Below are 25,689 nucleotides of genomic sequence, written 5' to 3' on the forward strand. Positions count from 1 at the left end.
TTTTTAATAAATTAGAGAGCCATAAGCTTAGCTCAGTGGCTGAGGCGCTTGCCTGCCGATCCGGAGTTGTGCTTGGGTATGGGTTCGATTCCGTTTGGACTGATTACCTGGTTGGTTTTTTCCGAGGTTTTTCCAACTGTAATGTCAGGTAATCTATGAGGAATCCTCGGCCTCATCTGGCCAAATATCTCGCTATCATCAATCCCATCGACGCTAAATTAACAGAGTAGTTGATATAGCGTCGTTAAACGAACAAAAACAAATTAGATGTTTTACACAAGACTGCAAAATTTAATAAATCTGTGGGCATAATAAAGAATACAATGCGCGCAGTTCTGTGTTGTGTAACTTTCTCCATTCTCCTGTAACTTCATCCCTCTTAGTCCTAAATATTTTCCTAAGCACCTTATTCTCGAACACCCTTAATCTCTGTTCCTCTCTCAAAGTGAGAGTCCAAGTTTCACAACCATATAGAACAACCGGTAATATAACTGTTTTATAAATTCTAACTTTCAGATTTTTTGACAGCAGACTAGATGACAAAAGCTTCTCAACCGAATAATAACAGGCATTTCCTACATTTATTCTGTGTTTAATTTTCTTCGAGTGTCATTTAAATTTCGTCGTCGTTCCTGCAATAACTCCTATGTGCAAAATATAAAATTGTTCAGCAGGAAGAAAAACACATTTTATTCATTCTATGGCAGTAGTACATAGGAGACTGTAAATTCTTTAATTTTCGAAAGAAAGAAATATAATTACATATAGGAGATTTTATTATTTGCTGTATCTCTATTTAAGTTATTTAATAGAGCAAAAATCTGAAAATCGATAAATATGTCGCATAGGAGTTATTGCCGGAACAACGACGATTTGTTACTGTTTACCTGAAATATTTGGGGCTAAGAGGGATGAAGTTACAGGAGAATGGAGAAAGTTACACAACACAGAACTGCACGCATTGTATTCTTCACCTGACATAATTAGGAACATTAAATCCAGACGTTTGAGATGGGCAGGGCATGTAGCACATATGACCGGAGGAAAAAAGATCTTTGGGGAGCCCGAGACGTAGATGGGAGGATAATATTAAAATGGATTTCAGGGAGGTGGGATATGATGATAGAGACTGGATTAATCTTGCATAGGATAGGGACCGATGGCGGGCTTATGTGAGGGCGGCAATGAACCTCCGGGTTCCTTAAAAGCCAGTAAGTAAGTACTGTTTACCTGAAAGTTCACATAACAGAATTTATTTTAGTTAGTGAAATTTCTTCTTCTTCTTCTTCTTCTTCTTCTTCTTCTTCTTCTTCTTCTTCTTCTTCTTCTTCAGTCCCTTCTGCTGCTAAGCGTCGGGTTCGCCCCTCTCCGTCCATTTCATCCATTTCTCTACACATTCTCTTCATCTCTACCATTGTTTTTCCTTTCTGTTGGCCTATTCTTTCTATTGTATCCTTCCATTTAATCCTTGGTCTTCCTCTTCTCTTTCTTCCTTCCACTCTCATCTCCATCACCTGTTTAACCTTCCTTTCTTCTCCCATACGATATACATGCCCAAACCATTTCAACTTCCTTTCATTAATCCCCTCTGTTAATGCTTTTCTCAGTTTAACTTCTTCTCTTATCCTGTCATTCCTTATCCTATCTCTTCTGGTCTTTCCTACAACTTTTCTAAGATATTTCATTTCCACTGCTATTAATTTACTTCGATGTTTATCTAAGAGTGGTAAGCTTTTGGGTACTATATTGTATTATAGGTTCAATTATCTATATATATATATATATATATATATATATAATTTGAACTGGTAATGGAAATTACGGGAAAACTGCTGAACGGATTTTAATAAATGGCCCCTCATTTTGAAGCTTGGAACCTAAAGTTTTTCGGAAAAGTAGTAGTTTTCAGTGAAATGTCAACTTTCCTATATAATTTTCCTATTTTTCAAAATCCATCTGTTGTCAGTTTTGAGAACTAATTTTATTCAATCACGGCCGACTTGATTGAATTTCAGAACAAAACACACACTACAATAAAGAATAGGCTATTACACGAAGGCCATGACCTGCAGATTGCCGACATATTTAGAGCTCAATTCAATTTGTTATTAAAAACTGATTCTGCAGTGTATAATTTTCTGAGTACAGCTGTGTGTTGGATATTCAAATCTACGAAACTTGAGGTGGTTTGATGACATTATTACCATTATAAATTAAATATTATTATAGTTAATATCATGATGCATCTATTTTTTCATTAATTGTACATAATATTGACGCTATATTGATGACATGAAAGTGAAACTTTTTGTGGTTATGTAAGTAAATGTAGAGAATATCTTAATTTAGATTTTCATTTCTATAATTTACTGAGTGACTGGTATATATAACTACAAAACTTAAGTAAGATAATAATATTGTTATTAAAAATCAAATATTTTATACTAATTAACCCAGTGGGGTTGGGTCTTTTTCATATACTTAATGGCGGTGTAGTGTAGATATTGATATGTGTCATTGTCTTCAGTATTGGCTCGAGAGAGCGCAAAAATTACAGCTCCTAAGGACAGATCAAAAGGTATTACTTACTGATAAAATAAGAGGCCTAGAAAATTTTGTAGTCTCCAGATCATTTCAGCGAGATCTCTTAGTAGGATAAAATGATTTTACGCTCTACATTTCAAGTTCTACATGCAGCAGCTATACGAAAATGCTATTGTTCGAAAGCTTAGCAAACCTGACATTTTTTTAACTTTCGCCTACAATCCACAATGACCTGAAATAGCTATTGCTATCGTCCTGACATTGATACTTGCGTTTTCGCGTTGAAACTCAAAAACTGAAGTTGGATAGGTTCAAGAAAAAGTATTTGGCCTAAAAAAATCCATTCAGAGGGAGTATGTTTCATTATTATGGAAGCAAATAACTATCAAAAAGACAAGTATTCTTCATTGAAAATAAATCTGAAAAATTTTTATTTGAACGTCTAACGAACTTAGTTTGCAGCAGTATTTGCTGCACAAGCCACTAGTTGAATTATATATCTGTATTTTTGTCTTAGTGGTTATTTCTTTTTTCCCAATATTGTATTACTTATTTGATAGTATGCTGATGTTGCTTTCTTTACCCTGTTCAGTACTTCATGATCTACTCTTCCATCACTAGTACTATTGTTCCCAAATATTTAAAACTTCCCACTCTCTCCAGGTTTTGTCCTTCACATCCAATGTTAAATTCTGTTCCCTGTCCATTTTCCTTAGAGATCCACATTACTTTACTCTTGTTGACATTAATCCGCATCCCTTTTCTCAGTAACTCTTCGTTCCATTCCATCAGCATGTGTTGTAGTCTTTCAGGTGTTTCTGCTGTTAATGTTATATCATCCGCATAGATTAACGTTTGTAGATATACTGTTCTTAATCTCCAATAGTGAAATGTCATCAGATTGAAATAAAGGGTGCGGTAAAACATCCGCCCTAATTTAAAGTTTAAATAAAAAACAGGTGGCTCAAAATAAGGAAACTTTGTTAATATGAATGGTATCTTAACAGTGGGAATTTTTCATTTTTTGAATAACGTGTCTCTCAAGTGGTGTCCTTCACTATCAGTGCATTGTTGAATGCGACTTCGGAAATTCTGCATCACTCTAACTAGCATTTCTTGAGGAATAAGACCAATTTCTTCCTGTAATGCATTTCTTAGGTCTGGCAAAGTCCTCGGCCGATGTTTGAACACCTCAGCCTTAAGAAGCCCCCATGGAAAAAAATCCCAGGGTGCAAGACCTGGTGATCGTGCTTCATCACTAAACAGAACCACAGCATCTTCATTGCACATTTTCACTTATCGGGATGCGTGAATCATCAAAATTTCTGATATGGGAGTGGACAGAACACTCGTGAACTTCATGAAAAACCTCTACATAACGACCGTGTTACTGTATGGTGCGTGGTTGGAATACTTGGTCCTTACTTTTTTGAAGAGAATGGTGCTACTGTGACAGTGAACTCTCAGCGGTACACTTTTGTGATCAACGATTTTTTGGCACCAAGACTCAATGCGCTGCAGATTGACCAGGTATGGTTTCAGCAAGGACGGAGCACCTCTCACAAAGCTCAGATTTCTCTCCAAGTCCTGAGACAGATGTTTCCCGGACGCTTAATTTCTTCACGTGGCGACGTCCCCTGGCCAGCACGATCACCAGATCTTGCACCCTGCGATTTTTTTCTATGGGGGCACTTAAGGCTGAGGTGTTCAAACATCGGCCGAGGACTTTGCCAGACCTAAGAAATGCAATATAGGAAGAAATTGGTCTTATTCCTCAAGAAATGCTAACTTAGAGTGATGCAGAATTTCCGAAGTCGCATTCAACAAAGCATTGATAGTGAAGGACACCACTTGAGAGACACGTTATTCAAAAAATGAAAAATTCCCACTGTTAAGATACCATTCATATTAATAAAGTTTCCTTATTTTGATCCATCTGTTTTTATTTAAACTTTAAATTAGGGAGAATATTGTATATTATTGTATAAAATATGTATTTTTAGTTAGTCTGAAATTTCCGGGGGAGGGGACATCCAGGGGAGAATGACCCCTCCCCAAGGCTACCCCATGAATTCATGACTGAAGTGGGCTGACCTTAAGACATACTATGAAATGGAAGTTCTGTTACTTTCATGTTACCTGTACAGTTTTTCCTTGAGGCCTGTTGCCATAGCGAACCGCAGACACTGATATACACGTTGATTTTGTGCTCATCTGTCTGCCACCGTCGCGTCTCACGAAAACCTCTTTTGTAAATTCAAAGAGTGCATTCGTGGAATAAAGTTGGAGAATGTCGAGTCCCTTTTTGCGGCTGTGGAAAGTGGTTCAAAACAGCAGGTTGCAAGTTTCAGCGTGCGGACGAACCTTCCCTTGTTCCTAGGTGACGTAAGCCTGTTGAAAGAGACTGGGATTACGTGGAAAATTACATTCTGCTCCTAAAGAACGTACCTACGCATTGTGCAAATAGCAAAGCTGTGGAATGAAAGGTGGTTTTTAAAAATGCTGCATCTCTTTTGTAGTAACCCACGCACATCTCTTTCAAGATTGGAGACTAGAAGTTTCATAGGGAGAGATGCTCTTATTATGACGCCGTTTCATTTGTCTGTCAGCGATGTTCGACCTGGGAGGCGTGGAGATGTAATGGAAACACATGCAAATTTCAAATTAAAATTCGTGAATGCAAAAACTTGTAAGTCTGTGCGAATTATTAAAACTTTATTCATCAAAAACAAAGAGCAGTGCGGAGTTTTTGTGTGGATAAAAATAATGATAGATGTGGGTTGTAATATAGGAAAGGAGACGGTGTCAATGGAAAGAGATAAAAGTTTCCACTTACCGTCACTTCCAGCGAGAATCTGCGAGGAGAGAACAATTGTAATGTTTTGACACGAAAGTTTACTATGACGTCCCTTCTGACGTGATTTTCCACGTGGTCCGTCTCGCTCTACAGGGTGTCCCACAGGTCACGCGCCATAGGGCAAAATTAAGTTTCGAGTGCATGTTCGACGTGGTGAGCATTTTTCTGTGTACACATGTCAAGACAGAAGACTTACTCATCGACGACACGTATTATATTAAGGTATATTTCTTTGCAGGCAGCTGTGATTTTTGTACGCAGATGATGAAGTGATTTCATCCTTTCTGCATATACCCCACGAATAAAAATCAAAAGGCGTGAGGTTAGGACTACGCTTCTTGCGCGCACTCGGATTGTCATAGTTCCGCGAAACCAAAAGTACATTTCATGAGCACGAGTTTATACTCTTTCAAGGGCGAGCTAAGGTTTTTCTGTGTATTTATATTTTATGTTACAATTATTAGCAAATAAAAGAATAAATAAATAAATAAATAAATAAATAACTAAGTAAATAAGTAACTAAGTAACTAAGTAAATAAATAAATAAAAAATAAGGAATTAAATGAAGAAATAAATAAATAAATGAAAAAAATAAGTAACTAAGTAAGTAAGTAACTAAGTAAATAAATAAATAAATGAAAAATAAGGAAATAAATAAATAAGTAAATAAGTAAATAAATGAAGAAATAAATAAATAAATAAATGAAGAAATAAATAAATGAAGAAATAAGTAAATAAATAAATGAAGAGATAAATAAATAAAGAAATAAATAAATAAATAAATAAAGAAATAAATAAATAAATGAAGAAATAAATAAATAAATAAATAAATGAAGAAATAAATAAATAAATGAAGAAATAAATAAATAAATAAATGAAGAAATAAATAAATAAATGAAGAAGTAAATAAATAAATGAAGAAATAAATAAATAAGTAACTAAGTAAGTAAATAAGTAACTAAGTAACTAAGTAAATAAATAAATAAATGAAAAATAAGGAAATAAATGAAGAAATAAATAAATAAATGAAGAAATAAATAAATAAATGAAGAAATAAATAAATAAATGAAAAAAAATAAATAAGTAAGTAACTAAGTAAATAAGTAAATAAATAAATAAATGAAAAATAAGGAAATAAATAAATAAATAAATGAATAAATAAATAAATAAATGAATAAATAAATAAATAAATGAAGAGAAATAAATAAATAAATGAAGAGATAAATAAGTAAATGAAGAAATAAATAAATAAATAAATGAAGAAATAAATAAATAAATAAATAAATAAAGGAATAAATAAATAAATGAAGTGAAATAAATAAATAAATAAATGAAGAAATAAATAAATAAATGAAGAGATAAATAAGTAAATGAAGAAATAAATAAATAAATAAATGAAGAAATAAATAAATAAATGAAGAAATAAATGAAGAAATAAATAAATGAAGTGAAATAAATAAATAAATGAAGAAATAAATAAATAAATAAATGATGAGATAAATAAGTAAATGAAGAAATAAATAAATAAATAAATGAAGAAATAAATAAAGAAATGAATGAAGAAATAAATAAATAAATAAATAAATAAGTGAATGAATAAATAAATGAATGAATGGATGAATGAATGAATGAATAAATAAATGAATGAATAAAAAATAAATAAATGAATAAATAAATAAATGAATAAATAAATTAATTAATAAATGAATTAATTAATAAATGAATGAATAAATGAATAAATAAATGAGTGAATAAATAAATAAATGAATAAAATAAATAAATGAGTAAATAAATAAATAAATAAATAAATAAATAAATAAATAAATAAATAAATGAATAAGTGAGTGAGTGAATGAATGAATGAATGAATGAATGAATGAGTGAATGAATGAATGAAATTTTCGTTCGTTAAGAAACGTGGTGATAGTCGTTCGTTTCGCTTTTTCCTCAGTAGCCATTGTTTTGACGTATTCTGTCCAATGTCCAAGATTCTGTCCCGTATCACATAACACTTTGTACCAATGACTTGTAGTCTGATCAGCTTACTTAATACCCTAAGGGTAAAACCTAACCATTCTTCCCCTGTTACTACACATGCTAGTGGATTATAGTGATTTTCTAGATGTCAGGTTGAACTTTCTTTTACCAACTTCGTTTCAATTTCGAGTACTGACAAATACTGCAACTGGCAGTTATTTTCTAACTGTTGTGTTGGCAGCAATAATTTTAGTTTACAGTAGGAAAAATCTGATGAAATGGAAGTATCTGAGTTTGTGAAATTTGAACGTAATTAATAATCATTTAGTAATACCGGTATTAATATTAATATCAATACATAATTCAGTTGTATTACGTCGTGATTCCAGTTCAACGCTATATTCAGGTAAGTGTAATTAAATAATAGATTATATCGCTCATTTACTGCAACAGTGACACATCTAAAAAAATTCAAGTTTTTTAGTTGATAATATAGAAAGAGCCGTTATGTCAAAAATATATTTTTTACTGTTAGATTTTTATTAAAATGTACAAGAAAGAAAATAGCATGGTAGCGACTTAGGAGTATGTGTTTTAAGTAGGGTATACATTTCAAAGCGGTATTCTGTTTTCGGAATTCATACTAATCATTTCACGTCATCAAACAAAATACATTTTTAGGTTAGGTCTCGTGAATCGTAAAGTGTTTAGTCAAAGCAGTGAATTTCATGTTGTGAGACAAAATATATTTTAATGTTAGATCATACTAATCTACTAATTACCAACATAATATGCGAGATATCCAGGAGGAAAATATGGTCTTTCATAAATTGTTGAATCACTTAGAAAACATCTCCCAACATAAAGATGAGGTGTGGTAAATAAGTAAATAAGCAAGACATTGTTATTATTAATACTGTATTATATTATTATTATTATTATTATTATTATTATTATTATTATTATTATTCAGTAGGCCTACATGGCATTGTGATTTTATCCTCTTTCGCGATGTCTGGTATTAGTTGGCAACACTGAAGAGACGGCCAAATTAGTCTTTTAGGATGATATTCATAGACATTTCGCTAGCCCGCGCTACGAGCGTGCTAAACTAACCCCGGCCATCGACTGATTATTTGTACAGGATTCATATCGTATTATACAGAGTGATTTATATAGAAGTGACACATTTCTTTCATTAATTGTTTCAAAACGAATTGTGCTAGCGACAACTTATTATACCTAAAATGTAGAGGAATTTTGGGAGATTATTTACCTCTATAGCAAATGTTGTCCGGCGTTGTCAAATCCGGAGATCTCGGTGGCCACAGGTTCCTGGAAATTATTCGGTCGTCACATAACCGGATAAATGGAACCATGCTTCATCTGTGAATCATGTGATGGACAATATGGCAGGATTTTGCACAATGAACGTCTGAAACCAACGACAATAATTCAATCTTTTATCCTTATCTGGTTCCTGTAGCTGATGAACAACCGTAACCCTATATGGCTTTAGGCTCTCTGACACATTGAGTAGGTGTACCCTGTCTTCTGCGACAAACGTCTTAATGATTTTTTGGGTGACTGCTCCAGTCGTGCTCTTACGTCAACAACAACCGTGGGAAGCCTAGATGAACGATCACTCACCAGAGATCCAGTTGTTTCCAATTTGTTTACCAGTCCCAGTATTGTGTTTCTTTTGGGAGGATTGCGAACACCAAATTCTCTCTGGTATGCCCTTTGAGTAGCTGTAATTGATGGAGCAGTCACCCAAAAAATCATTAAGACGTTTGTCGCAGGAGACAGGGTACACCTACTCAATGTGTCAGAGAGCCTAAAGCCGTATAGGGTTACGGTTGTTCATCAGCTACAGGAACCAGATAAGGATAAAAGATTGAATTATTGTCGTTGGTTTCAGACGTTCATTGTGCAAAATCCTGCCATATTGTCCATCACATGGTTCACAGATGAAGCATGGTTCCATTTATCCGGTTATGTACGACCGAATAATTTCCAGGAACCTGCGGCCACCGAGATCTCCGGATTTGACAACGCCGGACAACATTTGCTATAGAGGTAAATAATCTCCCAAAATTCCTCTACATTTTAGGTATAATAAGTTGTCGCTAGCACAATTCGTTTTGAAACAATTAATGAAAGAAATGTGTTAGTTCTATATAAATCACTCTGTATAATATCGCTAAAACTGGTTTTTGAATTCGAAAACGTTAGTTCGCTGATCATCCACCGGAAGCCCGCGTTAAGAATGTCTATGAATTCGGCCCTTAGGAACTATTCTTACGTGATCGTCACTATATATGAGGGCTTTTGTTTTATTGTAAATGTTCCTACTCCAAAGAACCCGAATTCAACATGTCAATTGGACGGAGTTGCGCAATAAGAGATCAAGCGCCAAAAACCTGTTTCGAGATATTGGCCATTGAAATAAATCTGTTTTTGTTTTTATAAAACATTTTATTCAATAAGTATTATAACATTCATACTGTTACAAAAAAATAGCACAAATAATACCAAAAAAGGCTAACCGATTTTTAATAAGAGACCAGCAGTTGAATTAATATTTCAAAGCAAAATAAATAAATGAATTTTATGCAATAAACGAATTTTTGCTTATAAATAGCAGAAAAATTCAGATACCGCATCCTTGATTTTTTTCCGAGTTAAATTAGCCTGCCATCAACAGATTTGTGCAAATATCTCATTTTTTTTAAATTGTCGGTTGGTCTATTATTGCGTAACTTCGTTCAATTATACTCCTTCCTTTACTTATTATTCATTGAATTTCATTCTTCTCATCAGCTTCTAAAATTGATTCAAAATATTTAAATTTACTTTATCAAAATTAGTTTTTTTTTTAATACTTCTTCCCCACTTACAGACGGGATTTGGCGATTTTCCCCCCCCCCCCACACATTTCAGGTTCGACATTTCTCGGAGCCAAAAAATTGTGACAGTTCCTATGTTCCGGAACGAGTGAAAACCGAAACTTACCTCTTCAGTCATACCAAGTTAATGATTTTCGTCCAAAATGTTTGAGAAGAACACTTCGTGAGGACTCCTTTAAGAAATGGAGTTAACTTCCTGGAAAAGGGAAAGGTGTCACATTTTATTCCCACTGGAAGAAAGGGAATGCATGGATTTCCAACAAGAAGGGTCTCTCCTGCAGCCAAAGGACTGAAGCGATCAAAATGAGCTGCAACGTTATTCCAGTCAGAAGCCTTGGTACTACCCATTGCAGAAGATGCGATGAGCAAGAAACCTTAGCCCTTGTACTGGGTTTTTGCGAGAAGGGAGAATTACCGAGAATTGACCGTCGTAATAAAATTCGCTCCATGATTGCCAATGAACTTCGCTGGGCTGATAAGTATGAGGTGTACGAGGAAATTGGGTGCCTTTCTGCTGACGATTCAACTAGAAGAGCAGATATCATTATTATAGACCGAAAAAAATTGTGGACTCATTCTCGATCCCACAGTCCGTTTTGAGAACAGCAAGGAACAACCTAGAGAAGTCAGCAAAGAAAAACGGGCAATTTATCTGCCATGGTGCAGCGATTTGGGGACCAAATATAACATCAAGACATGGGACGTTATAGGAATTATGATTGGGGCTAGAGGCACAATCCCACGGGAGTCCTTAGAAGTCTTCCGAAAATTAAAAGTTCCTGACAGCACCCTGGACATGATATCCTCCACTGCACTGAAATCATCGATTAGCATAATTAATCATCATTTATATTCTTTATAAAATGTAATTTGTCTTGTAGCCTAAATTGTTTGTTGCATTTCCAATAAATTTCTCAATGATAGCCTACCTAACTAGGGTTTCTATTAAAGAAAAAATTGAATTGAGTATAAATATTCATTTAGAATTGATTAGGAGGTTGATTATTAAACCCTAATTGGGACGGCTATCAACTATGTATCTAGGCTTTCTGCCATTTAATTATGCAAACTTTTAATAGAAGTTGTTAGAAATGTGATTTCTCATCTTGTGGGAATTAGCGCTCGCTATATTGAATAGGTTAAAGACGGAGCAGTGAAGTTCATTAGCAACATGGCGGGTCAAGCGATGTAGAGGCAACTTTGTGATTTTATTAAAAATCAATACATTAATGTTTATCGCTGAGTGAGGCCTTCAGAGCATAGTATGTTGCATAGAGTTGCTTTTAAAATTGAAACCCGAGCGCCACGTTCTTGTTGGACGCAGGCTGCTCGGTTCGGCTTTGTCAGTGCGTTCGAGCTGCCGCTGTTAATTGCTTCGCAATTTTCGTGGGTTGTCATTCGGGAAAAGGAAAATTGAGGAATGGTTATTATAGATACATCGACAGACAACGAAAGGAGTTCTGATTGAAGACTGAACCTATCAAAAAGAAAACATCAAGGCCCGTATTTATAAACATTCTTAGCGCGGGCTTCCGGTGGATGATCAGCGAACTAACGTTTTTCGTATCCATAAACCAGTGTTAGCGATATGATATGATATGAAGCCTGTACAAGTAACCAGTCGATAGTCGGGGCTAGTTTAGCACGCTCGTAGCGCGGGCTAGCGAAATGTCTATGAATAGCACCCTAAGGGACGTATTTATAAACATTCTTAGCGCGGGACGTATTTATAAACATTCTTAGCGCGGGCTTCCGCTGGATGATCAGCGAACTAACGTTTTTCGTATCCATAAACCAGTGTAGGCGATATGATATGATATGAATCCTGTACAAGTAATCATTCGATAGTCGGGGCTAGTTTAGCTCGCTCGTAGCGCGGGCTAGCGAAATGTCTATGAATAGCACCCTAAGTGCCGTATTTATAAACATTCTTAGCGCGGGCTTCCGGTAGATTATCAGCGAACTAACGTTTTTCGTATCCATAAACCAGTGTAGGCGATATGATATGATATGAATCCTGTACAAGTAATCATTCGATAGTCGGGGCTAGTTTAGCTCGCTCGTAGCGCGGGCTAGCGAAATGTCTATGAATAGCACCCTAAGTGCCGTATTTATAAACATTCTTAGCGCGGGCTTCCGGTAGATTATCAGCGAACTAACGTTTTTCGTATCCATAAACCAGTGTTAGCGATATGATATGATATGAAGCCTGTACAAGTAACCAGTCGATAGCCGGGGCTAGTTTAGCTCGCTCGTAGCGCGGGCTAGCGAAATGTCTATGAATAGCACCCTAAGTGCCGTATTTATAGACATTCTTAGCGCGGGCTTCCGGTAGATTATCAGCGAACTAACGTTTTTCGTATCCATAAACCAGTGTAGGCGATATGATATGATATGAAGCCTGTACAAGTAACCAGTCGATAGCCGGGGCTAGTTTAGCACGCTCGTAGCGCGGGCTAGCGAAATGTCTATGAATAGCACCCTAAGGGCCATATTTATAAACATTCTTAGCGCGGGCTTCCGGTGGATGATCAGCGAACTAACGTTTTTCGTATCCATAAACCAGTGTAGGCGATAAGATATGATATGAAGCCTGTACAAGTAACCAGTCGATAGCCGGGGCTAGTTTAGCACGCTCGTAGCGCGGGCTAGCGAAATGTCTATGAATAGCACCCTAAGGGCCATATTTATAAACATTCTTAGCGCGGGCTTCCGCTGGATGATCAGCGAACTAACGTTTTTCGTATTCATAAACCAGTGTTAGCGATATGATATGATATGAAGCTGTACAAGTAACCAGTCGATAGCCGGGGCTAGTTTAGCACGCTCGTAGCGCGGGCTACCGAAATGTCTATGAATAGCACCCTAAGGGCCATATTTATAAACATTCTTAGCGCGGGCTTCCGGTGGATGATCAGCGAACTAACGTTTTTAGTATTCATAAACCAGTGTTAGCGATATGATATGAATCCTGTACAAGTCGATAGCCGGGGCTAGTTTAGCACGCTCGTAGCGCGGGCTAGCGAAATGTCTATGAATAGCACCCTAAGGGCCGTATTTATAAACATTCTTAGCGCGGGCTTCCGGTAGATTATCAGCGAACTAACGTTTTTCGTATCCATAAACCAATGTTAGCGATATGATATGCTATGAATCCTGTACAAGTAATCATTCGATAGCCGGGGCTAGCTTAGCTCGCTCGTAGCGCGGGCCTTGCGAAATGTCTATGAATAGCACCCTAAGAGCCGAATTCGTAGTCGACACTTATCGTAAGGAAACCCTTAAGCAGTTGCTTATAATCATCTCCAATTCATAAATCCCACTCAAGTGAACACTTATTCAAGTAAGGTAGATTGTCAGCTTACTCAAGTGATTCCTCCTATACATTGTAATCAGCTGATTCGGTATGCAATGGATGATGATTATGACTTTGATGAATTTATTGAGTTCTAAAATGAAAATAAAAATGTGTTTCGGCGAAACAAAAGATATATAAAAAATATGGAAAACCCTTCAGAGATGTACAATGACCAACAATTTATGCATATGGGCTATTCCATCTCAAATCGACCGAAATATAGAGAAAATTGACCTTGCAATTTTTAAATACAATGAAACTTTTTCTGTCCGTTGAAGACTGTGATACAATGCTTTGTGCAAAGTTTGAGGCATCAGAACTTCATAGTGTTTAAATTTGAAATATTTAAATTTATCGTATTTTCATAAAATTAGCAACTTTAAACTGTTGTGGCTCCGAAACCTTTTCACCCAATGATCAAAATCATGGTTTATTTTGATGCTGAGAAATTATAGCTTATATTGACATGTAAACAGTTTTTCTTACTTTTTTATGGAAGTGGAGAAATTTAGATTTTTCTTCATTAAGACGCCTTTGGCCACGAAACAATATTTTTAAAATATATGGTTAGATTCCGCATTGAACGTACAAATCAACACTTATTTTTTACTGGTAGTACGTTGATAAGAAAGTATTGAAAATATCAAATAAAGAAAATAAATAGTACGCGCGTGAAGTAACCAGCTGACTGTGAGGCGGGAGCTAGCCTAGGCAAGCTAGGCCAGAAGACATAAACACGTTGTGTCGTCTAGCAGTCATGGCTGGGCTAGCTTTATCACAAGTTTCCATAAACACAGGAGTAAAATGACGCCCAACGCTGGCTTATCTTCAGCTCTCGGCCAGTGCGTGCGGTATTGCGCCGTTCAAGTCTATGCGTGTGAAAATAATTTATTTAATACCCTCGAAACTTATTTCCGAGCCACTAAGCAACCAATGGCGAATCCCTCTTAATAATGCAAGGCTTTTCCTCAATATTTTTTACATTTTTACAAATGGGCAAAAAGCCTAAAAGTACAGTAAGTAAAATCAGATATCTGTCATTCTGTATACAATAAAAATAAGTATTACTTCTTATCATAACCTACCAAATGTCATTTTCAAAATGACCTCCCGTTCAATGTTCTGCAGTAAATGGTTCCAGAAAGAGGCTTGTTTTTATAAAATACTCTAAATTTGTCGCTCAGTAGTACGAAAACTGTTTGACTTTCGATAATATATTTTTGAAAATGCACTCTCCTCAGCACCTTGTATAAATAGGGAAAAAATTAGAGCAGTAGCGGCTCGCCGTAAAAAAATAGGTGAAGTGCTGTTCACAAACACAAATGCATGAACAGTTTTACCAATACAATGAGTGGGCCTACTATCCGTAAACTACGTACAATTTTAATAGTTCTAGAACACATATAAACAGGAAAATTAATTTATTTCAGGACCCATCCAATTTCTTGCATACCAAGTCAATCTTCCTATCTTTTAAAGCAGCAAACCTGTCGATGATGTCTTCATAAAATGTCTGAGTTTAACTGAGGGTGGACAGTATATCTCTATGCAAAGCTATGGAGCTAATGATGAAAGTCTCTCCTGTGATTTAGCATTCCGAGTGAAATTTTCAATCTTTTGTAACAGGAAAGTTATTTTATACAATTTCTCTATTTTCTTAGAACTTTTTAAAACAAAGAGTAAATGGAACTGCAGGTCGTCTAGAATTTAAAACATCTTTTTTTATCATATTTAAGTCTACAAAACGGTATTTCTAATAAATTACAAATCGTGTCATTTTCGGGATACATATTTCCACTCATTTATCAACATTTTCTATGTACTGGTACCTAAGTATTTATACAGAGCGATTTATATAGAACTGACACATTTCTTTCATTAATTGTTTCAAAACGAATTGTGCTAGCGACAACTTAGTATACCTAAAATGTAGAAGAATTTTGGGAGATTATTTGCTTCTATAGCAAATGTTGTCCGGCATTGTCAAATCCGGAGATCTCGATGGCCACAGGTTCCTGGAAATTATTTGGTCGTCACATAACCGGATAAATGGAACCATGCTTCATCTGTGAACCATGTGATGGACAATATGGCAGGATTTTGCACAATGAACGTCTGAAACCAACGACAATAATTCAATCTTTTATCCTTATCTGGTTCCTGTAGCTGATGAACAACCGCAACCCTATATGGCTTTAGGCTCTCTGACACATTGAGTAGGTGTACCCTGTCTCCTGCGACAAACGTCTTAATGATTTTTTGGGTGACTGCTCCAGTCGTGCTCTTACGTCAAAAACAACCGTGGGAAGCTTAGATGAACGATGCTTGCCCTTTTCACTCACCAGAGATCCAGTTGTTTCCAATTTGTTTACCAGTCCCAGTATTGTGTTTCTTTTGGGAGGATTGCGAACACCAAATTCTCTCTGGTATGCCCTTTGAGTAGCTGTAATTGAATTCGTAATCCAGTATTGCTTCACAAGGAAGAGTCGTTGATTTAATGTGTACAGCATTTTCACGTTGACACAGAATGTCGAAAACAGCTGCCAACAATAGGAATAAAACATAAACATCTGCGCATCTAGTGACTTATTGTCGTTGGTTTCAGACGTTCATTGTGCAAAATCCTGCCATATTTTCCATCACATGGTTCACAGGTGAAGCATGGTTCCATTTATCCGGTTATGTGACGACCAAATAATTTCTAGGAACCTGTGGCCACCGAGATCTCCGGATTTGACAACGCCGGACAAAATTTGCTATAGAGGTAAATAATCTCCCAAAATTCCTCTACATTTTAGGTTTTGAAACAATTAATGAAAGAAATGTGTCAGTTCTATATAAATCACTCTGTATAATAGCACTATAGTGATTAAACATATAATATAGGCTACACTATGATGTAGGTTTAATACACTATATACACTTATCAGTAATATATTCTAAATACATTGAATACTAAGTTAATATATACGTACTCAATATTAAACTACATGTGTAGATATACGCGCGCGATAAACTTTCAAATAAAATAGCTGGAACAAAACTGCAAGCTCATGAGAAGCATCGCGGAAAACAACTTTTAAACTTTGCGAATGTATGTGGGGTGTATTCCTGATAAAATAATATGCAGCCAGCTAATTTACCGCTGCAGGGGTGGCTGTTTGCACACAAGGAATGAGGATACTATCTCTATTTATTTGTCTATGGATACTATTCTCGAGTCAGTACATACTGTAAAATTTCACAGCCCTTAAACAATAGCCCCCGGCCTTGGAGACCAGCTGCAACCCTTCTCTACCGTTAGATCAGCAAACTGGTTACTCCGCCTACAAGAAGTCTGACAGTTCTCCGTAACTGAATGACTCAGAAACGCACTTCACTCATACAAGCTTTCTTTAGTGCGTGACGTCACGTTGCCATGGAAACCAAGTGCTGTATGAGAATGGGAGCCCAAATAATTTCACCTCTACAGTATTGCAAGTTCTAATAGTCACCGCTCGGCGCTCGTAACAGTTGAAATTATCCTATTCAGCGGACGGTTACAGGTACTATTTATACAACTAAACACTGTTCATAACGACTGAAAAGAAAACTTTTTTTTTTATTTTAGAAATAATGGTATCGGTAATAACTAGAATTAATTAATACGAGGCAAAATTGTGTTTTACACGTAAATAGGTGAAGTGGCACTTCATCTACTTCACCTGAATAACCGCCCCTGAATTAGAGTATAAAAAATGCGAGGTTTTTTACTGATCGATTTCATATGAAATAGCCCGTATGAAAGAGTAGTGTCTGTGCAATACGATCTAAAATAAGTGCTAAGGAAACGCTCATTATTTGTTTCGTCATTTTATAAGTGACGACTATGAATTCGACCCTTAGTCATTACTTTCCAAGTACAGTAAAGCCCAATATAAAGCGGACCGATATAGTGCAGATACCGGTGCATACATAATTTCCCCTACATATGAGCCGTTGAGAGCAAAAAAATTGGGTAATGAGGTTTAAAAAAAATTGTAAAATACAGAATCCTCGGCTTCATCTCATTTCACCTCACCAAAAAATTTTAATGTTGTAAACTTTTGTTATGTTGTATTTGTTAATGTGAGATCTATGGAATACAATAAATGAAATGAAAATGAAAATATAGACCCTAGAAAATTGTTGTAGCGTTTTCGACTGTATGACCTGTTTTCATTGTTCGTGAGCAACACATTCCTGAGTTATGTCGCTTTATTTTTGGGACATCGTGTATAATTAGCGTTCAATCTAGACAGTATCGTTAAATAGCTAGTCCAAACTGTGTGTTCGTTCTCTCGTTTTATATTTATGAACATTCATGATGTTTTGTGAAATACCTAATTCAATGAAGTGACGTTGGAAGCGCTGTTTCTAGATTATCGTGAACAAGCTCTGGCAATTGTCACGAAATACTGTGGCATTGTAGGAAACTTTTCTTAAACATGCATACAGAATGACAGCCGGCATCTCCCTTCGCCTGTCAGTCCGTTGTCCACTACGTGCAGTCGATAAGGCGTCGTTAAATGAACAAGATTCGCGCAAGAGATTGTGCCGTGTAACCGCGTTTGCCGGGTACTGCATGCCGATATTTCCACTTTTTGTTTGTGTTTTGGCGGCGATAATTTGTTCGCCCGGCGAGCAGCGAATTAAATCAGTTAACTGACGTTTATAAATTATTATCACAAACACACGAAAGAGGCGATAACTGGCTTTTCTGGCCGCGGTAGCCGGGAACGGTGAATGTGTTTAGGCGTCACTCTATGAATAAGTGAGGGTTGTAGCACAGCATGTGTTCGTAACTGCCGGCATCACATTCAGTATATACAGATGTGCGACACAGTTGGCTCATAATAAAACTGACATAAGCAAATCGCGATTAAGTTCGTTTTACATGCATTATTAATTGCAATAAAATTGAACCTTAGAGACAGTTTTGTTATGTGGCGCTAGCACAATCTGAATTTATATCCTACACGTTGTTGCTAGGATACGAAATCGCCATGATACTAAAACTAACAGAAGATAATCGCTGTTACGGTAGGACTGAAGGCTCATTCACAATGAAAATTAAACATAACGTAAGCGTTAACTTAAGAATATAAACTTACTTACTTACTGGCTTTTAAGGAATCCGGAGGTTCATTGCCGCCCTCACATAAGCCCGCCATTGGTCCCTATCCTGAGCAAGATTAATCCATTCTCTATCATTATATCCCACCTCCCTCAAATTCATTTTAATATTATCTTCCCATCTACGTCTCGGCCTCCCTAAAGGTCTTTTTCCCTCCGGCCTCCAAACTAACACTCTATATGCATTTCTGGATTCGCCCATACATGCTACATACTCTACCCATCTCAAACGTCTGGATTTAATGTTCCTAATTATGTCAGGTGAAGAATACAATGCGTGCAGTTCTGTGTTGTGTAACTTCCTCCATTCTCCTGTAACTTCATCCCTCTTAGCCACAAATATTTTCCTAAGAATCTTATTCTCAAATACCCGTAGTCTCTGTTCCTCTCTCAAAGTGAGAGTCCAAGTTTCACAACCATACAGAACAACCGGTAATATAACTGTTTTATAAATTCTAACTTTCAGATTTTTCGACAGCAGAGTGGATGATAAAAGTTTCTCAACCGAATAATAACAGGCATTTCCCATATTTATTCTGTGTTTAATTTCCTCCCGAGTATCATTTATATTTGTTACTGTTGCTCCCAGATATTTGAACTTCTCCACCTCTTCAAAAGATAAATTTCCAATTTTTATATTTCCATTTCGTACAATATTCTCGTCACGAGACATAATCATATACTTTGTCTTTTCGAGATTTACTTCCAAACCTATCGCTTTACTTGCTTCCAGTAAAATTCTCGTGTTTTCCCTAATCGTTTGTGGATTTTCTCCTAACATATTCACGTCATCCGCATAGACAGGCAGCTGATGAAACCCGTTCAATTCCAAACCCTCTCTGTTATAAGAATATAAACGTTACGGTAAAATCAAGATCATTCACGATGGGAACATAAACATAACAGCAAACATACTTGGTAACCATGGAAACATAACAACGACGCCATTTCCTCATATTCTGTCGTATACTTCAGCGCTCCACGATTGTGTTCTGTTTGCAAATCACGTAAGCATAAGCATGAAAGTTTGGAGTTTGCAAACTTTCATGTTAACGTCTTACGGTTATGTGAATCATTGTGAATGATCCCATTTGGTAGCCTGGGCACAAACTTCTGTGTTTATGTTACGGTTATGTTTAATTTTCATTGTGAATGGGCCTTTAAGGCTTTCCCGGCGTTACATATGGAATAAAGGCTGGTCCACAATAAACCGGTAACGAGAACTAGAACGAGAACGGGAAACGAATGTGAACGTGAAGATTTTTTATTCACAATAAAACGAGAACGGAAACGGCTATGTACATCGATAAGTAAAGTCGATATTACGCATTCTGATGTTATTTGTGTATACTTAACCAATGACATTCTGTCACGAGCACAAACCAGCCAACATAAGCACAGGTTAACCAACTTCGAAATTTAAGAATTCAATTCACGTTGTAGTCTAGCACATATTCACATAGCATGTATGGAAAGTGATTCTACTGAATTTCTGCGATAGATACAAGCTTTCTTGCTGCAAAGTATACGACGACCAAATAGCTTTCTGATGACAACAAAATGAATCTAATAGGCTGTGATCGAAAACTAGAACGGCAAAGTTAAAACTTGGCCAACTCTGACGTTCCCGTTTCCGGGCTCCGACAACCTTCTCGTTAATTGTGAATGATCACATTTAAATACATTTATTTTAACAATTTTTCCGTTCTCGTTCTCATTGTCGTTTCCGTTCCCGGTTTATTGTGAACCAGCCTTAACTCTTCTCAGTTGAATTGTTGGTTTCAAGCTTTCGATGACTAGTTATGCCATATTCTTCAGGGATTGGATCTTTAAGGCCTCCCCAAACAGACGCGATTGGAATGCGTTACGATAGCGTTACGATTTTGCGATAAATGTTTTCATTGCGTTCAATGATTGTGTTCACACACACGCGATTAACGCAATATGCTTATTATCGCAGCAAGTAGAACGCGACGATTTTGCGTTCTATTCTCCCGGAGATGTAGATCGCGAGAACGCCACGCGTTTATTTTGATGCTGGGATGAAGTGTGTCATTTATGGATCCATCTTCAAAGGAAGAGGAACTTCTCTTTCTTGGATGAGAATCGTCGCAGGCAAAGCAGGTGCAGGTAAGTCCATGGTAGTCATGTATGGTTAAGATAAACAATATAAAAGGTATAAAGTGATGATTTAGCTTTTCTTTGCCAAGAACGTGAAATAAATAACAAGTACGCCTACCCGATTATAAACTTTATTTTTTTTTTAATTTGCTCTTTTTGTTGCAGGAGGTTGTGGATTCACGAGTTAAATGCCACAAGGGAAGAAAAAGATTAATTTTATACCTTAGTTCAACAACTAACCTTAGCACTCTGCTAACCTTGAAGAGCCTACTAGTAAAGAATTTCAATGTTTAGAGTACCCATAAAATAACGAATTTTAATGTGAAGTAAATTCAGTAATAATTTATTCTAAACATACCTACGTCTAATGATTTACTTACATAAGTGTATCTAGAGTGTGGTAAGATATTGAAAGTAATAAAACTCCGAGAAACAAATTACATAACTTTTTGTTTCCACGTACTTTATTAATTTTATATTTCTGCACAATTATTTATAATATTGTACAAGCATTTTGCAATTTGCACAAGTAATTTTTTTTCATTTGTGCATTTTTGCGACAGTTATTTATTTTCTAGCTTAAGTCTACAAGACAGAATGACATCAAATTATAAATAAATAATTGCACTTATTGTTTACATCTAACTTTGTAGCTATCTCCTTCTATTTCTTCTCCTTTTCCATGCCACGGATTTTCCTTTACGAACTCGATAAAAAATTCCACGTTCGTTTACAAGTAATCCGAAATCGCAATCTGTGAGCACAAGTGATATACACCTGCTGAAGGTAACTGGTCTTTGTGCTGTGGCTGGAAAACTAAAATCCGCATATGTGGTCACCCATTACGATAATCTGATTGGCTGGGGACGTTAGAATATCGTATATCGCGGACGCGCCAGTTTGGGCACCTCTTCGCGATAGTGCGATATTGCGTTATCGCGAAATCGTAACGCTATCGTAACGCATTCTGTATCGCGTCTGTTTGGGGAGGCCTTAATACTGCAATGAAGCATTGGTACATGAGCGAAACGATCTAAACCTTCTTTCATGGCAGTACCGCCTCAAGGACATCTTTCCGTCCCACGATTGTTTTGTGTCATCTATGACATCTCGGCGTTTGGGCTTGCAATTTTTTTCGCACACTATGTTTAACTACAGTGCTTGATACAACATTTTAGCCGTTAGATTTCGCTTGCAATCAGCCTGAGGAAATTCCGTGATCATACATGAATAATATTCTGCTAGCACATTACCACTCCACTTCCTTTGGTAATGTTTCCCTTACTTTATAACGGTAACGCTTCCCATGTTTGTTACTGACAGCATCAGTATTTTTTATGGCACGCTTTCGCGATAACGCAATATCGCATTATCGCGAAGAGGTACCCAAACTGGCGCGTCCGCGATATACGATATCGTAACGTCCCCAGCCAATCAGATTGCCATAGAGGGTGACACATCTGCGGATTGTTTTCCAACCACAGCCGTAGAGAACAGTTATCTTTAGCAGGCGTACATCACTTGTGCTTAAATATTGATTTCTTTTGCTTGAAAATGAACGTGGAACTTCTGATTCATTTCATTAAAGGAAAATCCGTGCCTTTATGATTATCGGTATGCTGCTTCGTTATGCCTCCCCTTTCTTTACCCAGAATCTCGTCAAAGCACTGAATTGTCATCCGGAAGTATATATAAAACGTTTTTCATCTCTAATTAATTGTGGAACTAAGGTATAAAATTCACCATGTTCTTCCCTTGTGGTATTTATGTTGTGAATCCACAACCTCCTGCAATGAAATGAGCAAATTAAAAAAAAAAGTTTATAATGGACTAATTTTTTTCAAGTTCTTGGCAAAAAAAAGCTCAAATCATCACTTTATACTTTTTATATCGTTTATCTTAACCATACATGACTACCATGGACTTACCTGCGTCTGCCACGATTTTCTTCCTCAGCCTCAGCTAGCGCGACTAGAAGCAGAAGTTCCTCTTCCTTTGAAGATGAATCCATGGCAGACACACTTCAACCCAGCATCAAAATAAACGCGTGGCGTTCTCGCGATCTACATCTCCGGGAGAATAGAACGCAGAATCGTCGCGTTCTACTTGCTGCGGTAATAACGCATATTGCGTTAATCGCGTGTGTGTGAACACAAACATTGAACGCAATGAAAACATTTATCGTAAAATCGTAACGCTATCGTAACGCATTCCGTATCGCGTCTGTTTGGGGGAGCCTTTACCATAAAAAATACTGATGCTGTCAGTGACAAATATGGGAAGCGTTACCGTTATAAACAGGGTTGTTGTAATTTAACCCGACCCAAAAAACCATATGATTTAAAAAAAAAAAAAACCTTCAATAAAACCCGACACAAAACCCAAAAAAAACCATATATTTATTTCTCGTAATTTAATCAACATACAAAATATTACAAAAAGGTGCATCATATTTATTTACTATAACAATTTCTCAGCAGAAGTTATTAATTAGGTAATGTTTCATTATAAAGAAAAAATTACTTTCATCAACTTACTTACTTACTTACAAATGGCTTTTAAGGAACCCGAAGGTTCATTGCCGCCCTCACATAAGCCCGCCATCGGTCCCTATCCTGTGCAAGATTAAGCCAGTCTCTATCATCATACCCCACCTCCCTCAAATCCATTTTAATATTATCCTCCCATCTACGTCTCGGCCTCCCTAAAGGTCTTTTTCCCTCCGGTCTCCCAACTAACACTCTATATGCATTTCTGGATTCGCCCATACGTGCTACATGCCCTGCCCATCTCAAACGTCTGGATTTCAAGTTCCTAATTATGTCAGGTGAAGAATACAATGCGTGCAGTTCTGTGTTGTGTAACTTTCTCCATTCTCCTGTAACTTCATCCCGCTTAGCCCCAAATATTTTCCTAAGCACCTTATTCTCAAACACCCTTAACCTATGTTCCTCTCTCAGAGTGAGAGTCCAAGTTTCACAGCCATATAGAAGAACCGGTAATATAACTGTTTTATAAATTCTAACTTTCAGATTTTTGGACAGCAGACTGGATGATAAGAGCTTCTCAACCGAATAATAACACACATTTCCCATATTTATTCTGCGTTTAATTTCCTCCCGAGTGTCATTTATATTTGTTAGTGTTGCTCCAAGATATTTGAATTTTTCCACCTCTTCGAAGGATAAATCTCCAATATTTATATTTCCATTTCGTACAATATTCTGGTCACGAGACATAATCATATACTTTGTCTTTTCGGGATTTACTCCTTTGCTGTGGTCGTGCCAGAGAATCAGTCCTATTCCGAGGCTTACTGTAGGAATTCGTAACAAGCTGTTTTTTACGGTGATGGGTTGTTAGCCCTTCGCCCAACCCCCAAGCTGGAGGACCACCCCTTATCGGCTGTCCACGACTGCTTATTCAATATATTCGCAGCTACCCTCCATATCTGGAGGCCGTCTCCTCTATCCGCAACCTGAGGACGCGCCATGCCGTGGTGATAGGGACCCACCATACCATCAACACGGTGTTTTATTGTAGAATGGTATTAATATTAACTACATCACAATTCAGTCCTTAACATGCAGAAATCTGTAGATCTTCACTAATTTCTCAGCCTTTTCCTCTCCTAACTTATTTCTTAACTTTGACCAAACAAGCCCATAGGTGGAGAAGATCCTCTCAATGGATGGAGTGCTGGCAGGGCAAGAAATTAAACTTTTCACAAAGCTAATAAATCCTGTTGGCAAGTTCCCCTTTTTTGTTGTTTTCAATTCCATTATTTTCCACCATTTTTTGGACTGAACTGTTGTACAACTGCGTCAGAAAACATAGTAGCAGGAAAATAATCAGAATCTGCAATTCTAAAAGACATAACACTTGTCACCCACTCTGGATGAATCTCTGTGAGCCAATTTTCTGCACTTTCCTCTTGATCTGCAGTTATTCTTGCCCCTCTGAATCTTGGATCTAACATATTAGCAAGATAGTGGAAGGGCAGGCTGCCAAGTTAAGAATATTTAATAATAATTTACCAATCTTTGCTTATTTAATTTACCAGTTTTTGCTCATGAAGTAGTTCTTAGAATATGTTGGTGTTCCGAATCACTTAGTCACGAAATTGAACTATTTAATACCCATTAGAGAAAAACCCAATAAAACCCATAAAAACCCAAAGAAACCCATAAAAACCCAGTAAAACCCACTGGGTTGGGTCTTTTTTTAAATATCCGGGTTTTTCTCAACCCTGGTTATAAAGTAAGGGAAACATTACCAAAGGAAGTGGAGTGGTAATGTGCTAGCAGAATATTATTCATTCATAATCACGGAATTTCCTCAGGCTGATTGCAAGCGAAATCTAACGGCTAAAATGTTGTATCAAGCACTGTAGTTAAACATAGTGTGCGAAAAAAATTGCAAGCCCAAACGCCGAGATGTCTTAGATGACACAAAACAATCGTGGGACGGAAAGATGTCCTTGAGGCGGTACTGCCATGAAACAAGGTTTAGATCGTTTCGCTCTTGTACCAATGCTTCATTGCAGTATAAAGGTAGGCGCTCACTTACTGGTAAAATTTAGTTCGGCGCGTTCGGATTTTTATTACATTATCGCTCACTAATTCAAGTGTCTGCACACATACAGTGCCTATCAAAAGTTTCATGGTCCCATGCGGAGAAACATAAGTTTGTTAGTGTATGACTTCCAAATGAGAAAATCTTTGTTTCAGGAGAAAAAATTGCGATTTGTATAAACGCTAGTAAAATCT

The 25,689-nt window shown here is 36.6% G+C and overlaps 1 protein-coding gene across 1 annotated transcript in view; it reads left to right on the plus strand.

Moving 5' to 3' along the window:
• The window catches only part of LOC138709997 (uncharacterized), a 142,059-nt gene that overhangs the window by 39,339 nt on the left and 77,031 nt on the right, over window positions 1-25,689 (plus strand). The window lies entirely within an intron of this gene.

This window comes from Periplaneta americana, chromosome 12 (genome assembly GCF_040183065.1).
Source record: "Periplaneta americana isolate PAMFEO1 chromosome 12, P.americana_PAMFEO1_priV1, whole genome shotgun sequence".
Classification (NCBI taxonomy): domain Eukaryota; kingdom Metazoa; phylum Arthropoda; class Insecta; order Blattodea; family Blattidae; genus Periplaneta; species Periplaneta americana.